This window comes from Bos javanicus, chromosome 3, assembly GCF_032452875.1.
Source record: "Bos javanicus breed banteng chromosome 3, ARS-OSU_banteng_1.0, whole genome shotgun sequence".
NCBI classification, from domain to species: Eukaryota; Metazoa; Chordata; class Mammalia; order Artiodactyla; family Bovidae; genus Bos; species Bos javanicus.
In genome coordinates, this window is record NC_083870.1 from 16,167,857 (window position 1) to 16,179,521 (window position 11,665).

General features: G+C 44.0%; 1 long non-coding RNA gene across 2 annotated transcripts; it reads left to right on the top strand.

Moving 5' to 3' along the window:
- The first annotated feature begins 3 nt into the window (after positions 1–3).
- Positions 4–7,300, top strand: LOC133240237 (uncharacterized). 2 transcript variants are annotated; one of them, XR_009734166.1, is made up of 4 exons: positions 4–202; positions 470–543; positions 780–916; positions 5,896–7,300. It is a non-coding gene; the product is annotated as an uncharacterized LOC133240237 (long non-coding RNA). The 2 variants fall into 2 exon arrangements; XR_009734167.1 differs by lacking the exon at positions 5,896–7,300 and adding an exon at positions 1,726–1,806.
- The last annotated feature ends 4,365 nt before the right edge of the window (positions 7,301–11,665 follow it).

Sequence of the window (11,665 nt, forward strand, 5' to 3'; positions counted from 1 at the left end):
CCCCGGAGGCGGAAGCGCCAGAGCTCAGAATAAAAAGGGTCCCTGGTTGGGGTATTCTGCTGGTCCTGCTTAGTTAGAGTGTGCGTGAGGCGGAATAAGGGTGGCTCACCCGACGGTGGAGGAGTTCTGAAACCCCAAAGTTGGGGCAGGACCTGGAAGGGTCTGAAAAGGCTCAGGAAGAAAGCGCAAGTAAGACAAACAGGTCAGGACCGGGTAAGCACCCGGGACCAAGGGCCAGACTGAGGGGGAGTGGGAGTCAAAAAGAATTTCTGGGTCCCACCTTCCTTTTTTTCTCTTACCAAACCCAAATGCTCCTGCTTCCTGGGAAGGCTGAGGATGCAGCCAAGACAATGCACTTAGGCCCTTAGAGAATGAGACAGAGGACTGTAGGTTTGCTATTTTAAGAAAGCAAACAATTTGGAGTCTAGAAACAGGATCCCCTTATCTGTTCCCTTCCATACCTCCACAGAAGGCATCCAGGGGATCTAAGGTGGGGACATGTGGACATCTCCTGAAAAGAAGGTGACCTTCAAGAGTGGAAGGGTAAGTGGCCCTTATCAATTAGCCTTTCTCACCCACATTCTGTTCCTCTCCAGTCTTTGACTTCTGTGTGACAAGGGGGAATCAGAGGATGATTTCATAGAGACCAGCCCAAGAATGAAGCTAACACAAAGGAAAGCAAAGATGAGACAGAGGTGTCAAAACTCAATGACATCTTTGATCTTAAAAGCCCCGAACTTTTAACTTCTGAGCCAATAAAGGCTTCTCTTTTTTCCTAGGTGGATTTTTTTCAGTTTCAACCAAAAGATTCCTGACTAAAGCAGCCTTATCATACATCAAGGCACTGTCTTGTTCCATCTCTGCTTACTTCTTCAACCTCCTCTGGGCCAGTACCCGCAGCCCCGCACTCCTCGTGGTAATGTCTTTATTTATTTATTTTTGAAATAAACCTTTTCTTTTTCTTTCATTTTTAAATTTATTTGGCTGCACTGGGTCTTCATTGCTGCATGTGGGATCTTAGCTGTGACATGCAGTATCTGGTTCCCTGACCAGGGATGGAACCTAGGCCCCCTGCATTGGGAGCACTAAATCTTAACTACTGGACCCATCCTCCATGCTTCAGGACCTTTTAAACATGCAGTTCCCTTGATTCTGTTTTCACCCATTTCCCATCAGCCACTTTCTACTTTGAACACCTGGCAGAAACATCAGTTCCTTAAGGAAGCTATGCCTGACCAAAGATTAGGTCAGGTGCCCTGAGACATGTTTCCAGAGGATGATAAATGAGTAAATAAATCAATCTAAGGTGGTAGCTATCTCTCCTCCTAGATTTTGAACCAGCACAGTGCCTGGCATATTGTGAGGGTTCAACAAATAAGCCAAAGGGCTGGTACAGGACTGAAATCTTTTAACATGTAGAGAAAAATTCCTCTCTAAAAGCTCAGCCAAAAGCAACTTATATACATGTACCTAGTTTCTGGAATTGAGAAGGAAAAGCAAAACAAGTATCAGCAAAGGGCTAGAGACGATGTGGGAGTACTACAGTCTCCATAAGGTGCGTGGAAAGAAAGTGAAAGTGTTAGTCGCTCAGTCGTGTCCGACTATCTGCGACCCCGTGGTCTGTCCTTGGAATTCTCCAGGCAAGAATACTGGAGAGAATTGTCATTCCCTTCTCCAGGGGATCTTCCCGACTTGGGGATAGAACCTGGGTCTCTTCCATTGCAGGCAGATTCTTTACCATCTGAGCTACCAGTGAAGCCCAAAGCATGTGGAACTGGCCATAAATCTGCACCACAAGGTCCAAGGCATATACATGTACAAACATGTTATCATCTCTTAAGAATTTAAGAAATCTGAGAACCAAGGAAAGAAGTGGAGAATAAAAGCCTCACAGAAAAGAGAAGGAATGCGTGTAGTCACTCCACTTGGGAAAAGAGTCAAAGGTGGGAAGAAGACTTCCCTCCCCGCCCCCTCTGCCTTCAACAATTCAGATTGACTGTTGGGTATCTACTGTATAGTTATCAAAGACGCGGTGATCAAAAAGACTTAGTTAGTCCCAGCTACTAAGGAGATCACGGTTTGGTGGCAAAGACTTGTGACACCATGTGGTGGCTGATCTAGAAGAGTGAAAACAAGGTGCTTTGGAAGTTTGGGTGAGAGAGGAGTTCATAGTGCCTGAGAGCCCGGAAGGGGTAGAGATGAAAGTTGAGATTTGAAAGATGAGAAAGCCAATAAGACAAAGGTGGCTAAAAGGCATTTCAAACTCCTAGAAGAGAGGGACGCGGAGTTTTCCACGTAGATAGTGCTCAGTCCTTTCCTCTTGCAGTGAATGCTGGGTGACAGAAGAAGGCTGCAAAAGTCTTCTTTTATGAAAATCTCTTTCTGGAGTGGTTGCTTGTCTCTGTATTGACAGACTGGAAAGTCATTTGCTTGCTTGAGGCCCTTGGTCACTCCCTGATGCTCCTTTCTGGTCAGTTCGGGCAGCCTGTTCACCTTGGCCTCTACCTTTTCTTTTCAAATTTCTCAGCTTTTATTCCGAGTCCTCTGAGCACAACCACCCAGTGGTGGAGGAGATCTGGAACACCCTTCCTGCCTCCTTCATATCTGCACACACACGCCTCCCATACCCACCAGGAAGAGAGGACAGGCCCAGAACCACACAAGGTGATGGATACATGTAGGAGTATCAGTCCTCAGGCAAAACAGTGAACAGGCAAGGTTTTGGTGGGACACACCCAAGGCCTCTGATGGTGAGGAACATTTCTTTTGAAAGGTCTAACAGTGTTCAGTTTAGTCACTCAGTCGTGTCTAACTCTTTTCGAACCCATGGACGGCAGCACGCCGGGCATGCTTGTCCATCACCAACTCCCAGAGCTTACTCAAACTCATGCCCATCGAGTCACTGATGCCATTCAATCATCTCATACTCTGTCGCCCCCTTTCTCTTCCTGCCTTCAATCTTTCCCAGCATCAGGGTCTTTTCCAGTGAGTTAGTTGTTTGCATCAGGTGCCCAAAGTATTGGAGTTTCAACTTCAGCATCAGTCCTTCCAATGAATATTCAGGACTGATTTCCTTTAGGATTGACCGGTTTGATCTCCTTGCAGGCCAAGGGACTCTCAAGAGTCTTCTCCAATACCACAGTTCAAAAGCATCAATTTTTCAGCACTCAGCTTTCTTTATAGTCCAACTCTCACATCCATACGTGACTACTGAAAAAACCATAGCTTTGACTAGCCGGACCTTTGTTGGCAAAGTAATGTCTCTGCTTTTTAATATGCTGTCTAGGTTGGTCATAGCTTTTCTTCCAAGGAGCAAGCATCTTTTAATTTCATGGCTGCAGTCACCATCTGCAGTGATTTTGGAGCCCAAGAAAATAAAGTCTGTCACTGTTTCCATTGTTTCCCTATCTATTTGCCATGAGGTGATGGGACCAGATGCCATGATCTTAGTTTTAAGATTTTTAAGATTGTTGAGTTTTAAGCCAACTTTTTCATTCTCCTCTTTAACTTTCATCAAGAGGCTCTTTAGTTCCTCTTCGCTTTCTGCCATAAGGGTGGTATCATCTGCATATGTGAGGTTATTGATATTTCTCCCAGAAATCTTGATTCCAGCTTGTGCTTCATCCAGTCTGGCATTTTGCATGATGTACTCTGCATATAAGTTAAATAAGCAGGGTGACAATATACAGCTTTGACGTACTCCTTTCCCGATTTGGATCCAGTCTGTTGTTCCATGTACAGTTCTGTTGTTTCTTGACCTGCATACAGATTTCTCAGGAGGCAGGTCAGGTGGTCTGGTATTCCCATCTCTAAGAATTTCCCACAGTTTGTTGTGATCCACACTGTCAAAGGCTTTGGCGTAGTCAATAAAGCTGAAGTAGATATTTTCTGGAACTCTCTCGCTTTTTTGATGATCCAATGGATGCTGGCAATAACATTACAATGTTATTTCTCTATTTAAGAGACTTTAAGTTTAAAACTTTATTACCAGAGTAATACAAATCTATGAAGAGCAATTGGAAAACACAAATTAGCAAAACACAAACTATATTCATAATCTTACCTCTTAGGGAAAAAAACAGTTTGCATTTCATATATATCTGAGTATATGTGTGCATATATATATATATATATACCCAATTATATATGTGTACTTAGATATAACTGTCTTCCCAGGTAGCACTAGTGGTAAAGAACCTGCCTGCCAATGCAAGAGATGTAACAGATTTGGGTTTGATCCCTAGGTCGAGAAGATCCCCTGGAGGAGGAAATAGCAACCCACAGCAGTATTCTTGCCTGAAGAATCCCATGGACAGAGGAGCCTGGCGGGCTACAGTCCACAGGGTCACAGAGAGTTGGACACAACTGAAGCAACTTAACATGTTCACTTAGATACACATGCAAAAAGCATATCAATTATAAGTGTTCAACTAAATAAAATTTCACATGAACACAGCCTTGTAACTCCCATCCAGATTTTTAAAAAGAGAGAATGTTAGCAATATCCAGAAGTCCCCCACTATATTCCCTGCCAGGCATTATTCCATCTTCTTCAAAAACAGGGGGAAGGAGGAATAGAGAGTGGCCCCCTAACAGGCGCTGCTTGAAGTTCCAGAACTAGAGAGAGGCAATGGTTACCCAACGTTGTGAATGTAGTACATGTCACTCAACTGTACACTTTTAAATGGTTAAAATGGTAAATTGTATGTTATGGGTAATTTCTAACAATTTTTTTTTAATGACCAAAAAAGTAAATACTATTCTGACATAACAACAGAGATTAACTTTGCCTGCTGAATTTTATATAAATAGAATCATAATCTTTTGTATTTTTTTTCAATAGTGAGAATCAAGGGCATTGTTGAATGCAGTTGTAGCTCATCATCTTCATTGCTGTAGAGTGTTCCATTGCATAAATGCACCACTGTTTATCCATTTCACCACGGATAGATATTTGGGTTGTTTTCTATTTCACACTATTAAAAATAACACCACTCTGAACATTCTTGTTCATGTTTTTAGTATACAAATATATGTTTCCATCTACTTATTAAAAAGGAGCACACTGTAAAATAGCTTTGTGACCTTCGTTTTTAATTTATTTATTTTGGGCTGCACCAGGAAGCTTGTGGGATCTTAGTTCCTTATCCAGGGATTCAACCCCAGGCCCATGGCAGTGAATGCACTGAGTCCTAACCACTAGACTACCAAGCAATTCCCACAGCCTTCACTTTTCATGTACTGTTTCTGAAACCTCTCCGCATCAATATTTGATAACTATTTTAAGATAGTTTTATATCAATCTATTTGATCAAATATTTGATAACTATTTTTAATAGCTGCATAGTATCCCATTATGGGTAAATGTTGCACACACCTTTAATAGTTTCCAAGTGAAAATGCTGAGTCAAAGGCTTTTTAAATTTTCTTATTATTTAATCATTTATTGCTGAAATGAGCTCCAGAAGGACTGATACTATTAGAGTGACCCTGGGGCTCCAGGCTAAAGCACCTTTGATCAACACCTCTACAACCTTGCCTGTGCTGACCCCTTCCTTTTCTTCTTCCCTCCTCTCAGTCATTCCTCCTTTGTCTTAGGCCTTTCTGCCCAACCTCCTACTTTAGAACCAGTTCTTTAAAAACATCCCCCCGCCTATTTCCATCTAAGTAACTTCTCTTAATACTTTCACACACTTTCTTGGGAGTTAATCCTGACTATTAGCTCCCTTCAAGACCTTTACCCTCCTTCATCCCTCCTATTGCATTTATCACATTGTATTACAGTTGATTATATCTGACTCCACTTCATCCATTACTGTGCGTTCCAAAGAGCAATTGGAAAAGGAGTACGTCAAGGCTGTATATTGTCACCCTGCTTATTTACCTTCTATGCAGAATACATCATGCAAAATGCAGGGCTGGATGAAGCACAAGCTGGAATCAAGATTGCCGGGAGAAATATCAATAACCTCACATATGCAGATGATACCACCCTTATAGCAGAAAGTGAAGAGGAACTAAAGAGCCTCTTGATGAAAGTGAAAGAAGAGAGTGAAAAAGTTGGCTTAAAACTCAACTTTCAAAAAACTAAGATCGTGGCATCTGGTCCCATCACTTCATGGCAAATAGATGGGGAAACAATGCAAACAGTGACAGACTTCATTTTCTTGGGCTCCAAAATCACTGCAGCCATAAAATTAAAAGACGCTTGCTCCTTGGAAGAAAAGCTATGACCAACCTGCTGCTGCTGCTGCTAAGTCGCTTCAGTCGTGTCCGACTCTGTGCAACCCCATAGACGGCAGCCCACCAGGCTCCCCGTCCCTGGGATTCTCCAGGCAAGAGCACTGGAGTGGGTTGCCATTTCCTTCTCCAATGCATGAAAGTGAAAAGTGAAAGTGAAGTCGCTCAGTCAAGTCCAACTCATAGCGACCCCATGGACTGCAGCCCACCAGGCTCCTCCATCCATGGGATTTTCCAGGCGAGAGTACTGGAGTGGGGTGCCATTGCCAGACAGCATATTAAAAAGCAGAGACATTACTTTGCTGACAAAGGTCCATCTAGTCAAAGCTATGATTTTTCCAGTAGTCTTGTGTGGATGTGGGAGTTGAACCATTAAGAAAGCTGAGTGCCAAGGAATTGATGCTTTTAAACTGTGGTGTTGGAGAAGACTTTTGAGAGTCCCTTGGACTGCAAGATCAAACCAGTCAATCCTAAAGGAAATCAGTCCTGAATATTCCTTGGGAGGACTGATGCTGAAGCTCCAATATTTTGGCCACCTGATGTGAAAAACTGACTCATTGGAAAAGACCCTGATGCTGGGAAGGATTGAAGGCAGGAGGAGAAGGGGACAACAGAGCATGAGATGGTTGGATGGCATCAGCGGCTTGACAGACATGAGTTTGAGCAAACTCTGAGAGATGGTGATAGACAAGGAAGCCTGGTGTGCTGCAGTCCATGGGATTGCAGAGTCAGACACACTGAGTGACTGAACTGAACTGCACTGAGCAGGAGCAAGAAACACAACAAAGATGATAACATGAGTAGCAGCTGTCATGTGAGAAGCCAGGAATCAAGCCAGGCTCTCCCCACAGGGAACGTAGCTTCTTTGTCTCTGCATCCCCCGTGTTTAATACAGTTCCTTGCAAAAAGTCCTCAGGACGTGTTTGTTGAGTCAGTGACAAAATGCTATGCTTCTGGAAGCAAGTCAAAGGATAAAACTGCTCACTCTGCCCCAAACAAGTGCATCTGTTCATTCTGAAAACACATGACCTTTTGGAGAAAAAAAAATCTTCACAATTCATTTTCCATAGAGCAGCCAGAGTGATCTTTTTTCAAGGCTATGTGTGTGTGTGTGTGTGTGTGCACCATGCTGCATGTCTAGTTCCCCTACAAGCCATCAAAATCAAACCTGGGCCCACAGCAGTGAAAGCACCAAGTCCTAACCACTCGACCACCATGGAATTCCCCAAAGTGATCTTTTAATATTTTAAATCAGACCATGCTACTTACTCCCTGCTTAAAATCTTTCAACTGTTTCCCACTGCACTTTGAATAAAACCCAGCAAATTACTGTGGTCTCTATTCTTCATTGGCCTCATCTCCTGCTCCCTCCTTCTCGTCTTTCACGAGACTCAAGGTATGCTGATCCTCTATTTTTTAAAAAAATCGAGCTCTTACTGTGTGCGCTGGACTGAGCATTTTTCATGTTTTCTCACTTAATCCTCCCAACAATCTTATAAGGTAAGTACTATTATGGTTTCCATGTTACAGATGCTGAAAGAGAAGCATGACAGGCTAAGTAACTTGCTGAAGGTCACACCTTTAGCAACTGACAGCTGGGGTTTGAAGCCCATGATCTCAGCCAAACGAGCTTCCTGCTTCCAGATCACACCACCTTTGTTCTCAGGGTCTTGGAGGTTGGCTCTCTCTCCTGGAATGCTCTTTACCAGGTCTTCCCAGGCCATCCTTCTCTTCATCAGAGATCAGCTCAAACCCCACCTCCCTAGGGAGACCTTCGCTGACTACTGGACTTAAAATAATCCCCAGTCATTCGCTCCCACATGACCCTACCAGTCTGACAGTCCTCTGGTTATTTTATTCACTTGTTTATTGTATAACTCCTTGCACTTAGAATGTTAGTACCATGAGAACTGGAGTACTGTTTGTCTACTGCTATATATTTATGGTCTTCCCAGGTGGCACTAGTAGTAAAGAATCCACCTGCCAATGCAAGAGAAATAAATAAAGAGAGATTTATTATGCCAGAAATAAATCGAACAAGGGTGTGATCCCCGATCCCTGGTCAGGAAGATCCCCTGGAGAAGGGCATGGCAACCCACTCCAGTATTCTTGCCTGGAGAATCCCCATGGACAGAGGAGCCTGGCAGGATACAGTCCATAGGGTTGCACAGAGTCAGACATGACTGAAATGAGCGAGGGAGAAATGTACTCTGTGCCCAGCACTGTAAGATGTGTTCATCATCTTCCATAGCCCATTTCATCTACACTGACACAGTGATCTACACTGCAAGACAGAGTGTCATACTGTTTTACAGATAAGGAAACTGCATTTCACAGAAATTAAATGACTTTCCCAGGGTCCCATAGGTACCAAAGCAGAGAAGTTCAAATCTAAACCCAGTTCTTTCTGACTCCCCAGTCTGTGCTCTTCCCACTCAGCTGTGCTTCCCCACTTTATGGCCTAATTCAAAGGACAGCTGTAGCTGATTCTCCAATTAACACCTATGGCTCTGCCTCTTTCCCACACTCAGAACCCACACCCACTGGATGTCCAGAAGATTGTCCACATCCCCCTCCCTGTACACACTCGATGTGTTTGTAACCCACCTCTCCACCTCTCCCACAAAACTTAGCTGTCCTTTGAGAAGCCTTACTGTTAGTGCTACTACTATTAGTTACCCAGGTATCTAGTTTCTCAAAATTCTAGTGACATTTTTATCTTCCTCCATCTTAAAGCCCAAGATTTAACAGCTGTATAGCTCACCCGTACCACTGTCTCTTCCTCACCCTAATCACAAGCCTTCTTTCTGTTCCTCCAACTTGCCCTCAGTATCTCAGCACATGCTGTCTCTTCTGCTCAGACAGTGTCCAGTCCTTCCTCCTCCTTTAGATAACTCTACCATCCTTCAGAATTTAACATATCACTTGTTCAGGAAAGCCTTCCCAGATCTCTAGTCTTACTCTTTGAGGCACTTATCACAATTGCAATTAAGTGGTTGAATGTGTAACGAACAATTTACGAATTTATCTGACTTTCTCCCAGGCTGACTGCCCGGGAAAGGTGAAGACTGGGTCTCTCACTCAGTGCTGCATCCTTAGTGCCTCCCATGTCATAGGTGATTAGGACACATTTGTTCTTCTCTATGTGAGTTTGCTTTATCAACCTTTCCATTGTCATGTCTGTGTCCACCAACAGAATGTAATTTCCAAGGGCAGGGGTTTTTGTTGTTTTATTCACTCCTGTTTCCCTAGCACCCAAGTGTTCATTAAATGAGCATCTCCATAACTTCCTTTCCACTTCTAATGCCCTTGCCCTACACATCTCAGCGGAATACCAGACATCACGCCCCACTAGGCTTTTAGATGCCAGAGCACTCTGCTGGCCAGAGAGCTGAAATGCTGAAGACACCAGCAGAGGAAATGACAGATCTCATCCCAGTGACTATGACTTGAGTTTCCTCCGTGGGGACTGGAAGTCTGCAAAACCATGAGACTCTCTCATCATATAGTTTTCCTCTAATTAAAACTCTTCACAAAATATGGTTCCTCAGTACCATCTTTCTAGGTTCCATATATATGTATTATATATGCATTGATATACCATATTTGTTTTTCTCTGACTTACTTCACTCAGTATGGCAGAAATAAAACCAGTATTATAAAGCCATTATCCTTCAATTAAAGTAAAAAAAAAAACAAAAAAACTTTTCATAAAATATGGAAGTCAGGATCTTCCAAATAGCTGCATTTGTGGTTTTCTTGGGTAAGGGTTGGTGTCAGCTACATGTGAAAACTTCTTGAGAAAGCATCAGAGGAAGGCAGAGAGGGGTAAGGCATGGACTTCAGAGACATGCTCAGGAACTCTGCTTCCTACCTGTAAATCCATGGGTAATCCCTCCTTTTCCCAATTGTAAAACAGGGATAAAAATGCTTCCCTTATAATGTTGTTGTGAAGGGAGGAGTAGTGTTTAGAAAGATTTGCAGAATACCCTGACTTAGGAAGTGTTCAATAAACAGGACTTTTTAAAAAACTGCTTTTAGTTGACTTACAATACTGTTTCAGATGTACAGCAAAGTGGCTCAGTTATCCTCATCTTCTGGTGTTGTATCTTTCTGACCTTTTATACAGTTGATGAGGTGCTCATGGCAAGTATACTCGGGTGGTTTGCCATTCCCTGAGGAACTGGTTTGAGGGCATAAGAGAGGGTGTCAGAGAATAAGATGGCTGGATGGCATAACCCATGCAACAGACATGAACTTGGGCAAACTCCAGGAGATGGTGAGGGACAGGGCGGCCTGGCTCGCTGCAGTCCATGGGTCACTACCAGTCGGACACAACTGGGCGACTGAACATGTATATACTGGGCTGGCCAAAAAGTTCGTTCAGGTTTTTCCATACAATGTTACAGAAAAACCCAAGCAAACATTTTGGCCAACTCAATTTTTTTTCCCCCATCATTTTCTATTACAGGTTATCACGAGATACTGAATCTACTTCAATTAACAGGAATTCTTAGCACAGCCTTTTATGCTCCCAATTTGCACATTCATAAAAGTGACATGTAGCTAACTGTCCGTCTCCCCAAAGGAGATAAATCATCTTTGAATACCCGGAACCCAATTTAGCCAATGAAGGCCTTTTCAACCTCCACTGACAACGTAAATGAGTAGCCCAGAATAAATCACCGAGGTGCACAGCCAAGTTCCCACAAAGGCTAACTCATTTTAGTCCGAGTGAAAGGAGAAGGTAGCAATCTGGCCAGCTGCTCAAGCGCCGAGTGGGCTCGGTAGAACCCATCAGGCCCTACCTGGGCTAACACCGGCCCTTGGAAGAGGAACGCCAACTATCGGTCTCTGGAACCTCAGCCAGCTTTGTCCTCTGTGATAGTGCCACCTAGCGAGGCCCTGGAAGCACTGCCGCCTACACCGGCTATGCCAGGACCACTGCGACAAGCCCGACAGACTTTGGACTGGGACTGTGGTCTCCTTTCATTTTATTGCCGGGTTAAAGGTTTAGACTAGTGACGTCCTCCTTCCATGACCCTGCAGAGGAAGCTTGTGTTGTCCCTCCCTGACTCACGTTCAAAACCCAAAGGGACTGATAAGCGCGACGAGTCAGCTATCGACTACCCGTCGTACAGAACTGACTAGTGATCGATCACTCTGCGATCTCCTCGCATCCAATCCTCGGGAGCAGGCAAAGCAAGCATTAGCATCCTCATCAAAAATCATTGCACAGATGAGAAAATTCAGGGCAGGTGGTTAACCCAAGGTCACAAAACATCCGGGATGACAACCCAAGACTCCTGTAACCGGGGTCGGGTCCCTGGCTCCTTCCCCAATCACACGCCCCTCCTCATTTCAGCGTGGCCCCAAGGGAACAGAGCCTCGGGGACCGCGCGCCGAGGACAGGCGGGTGGGTGCA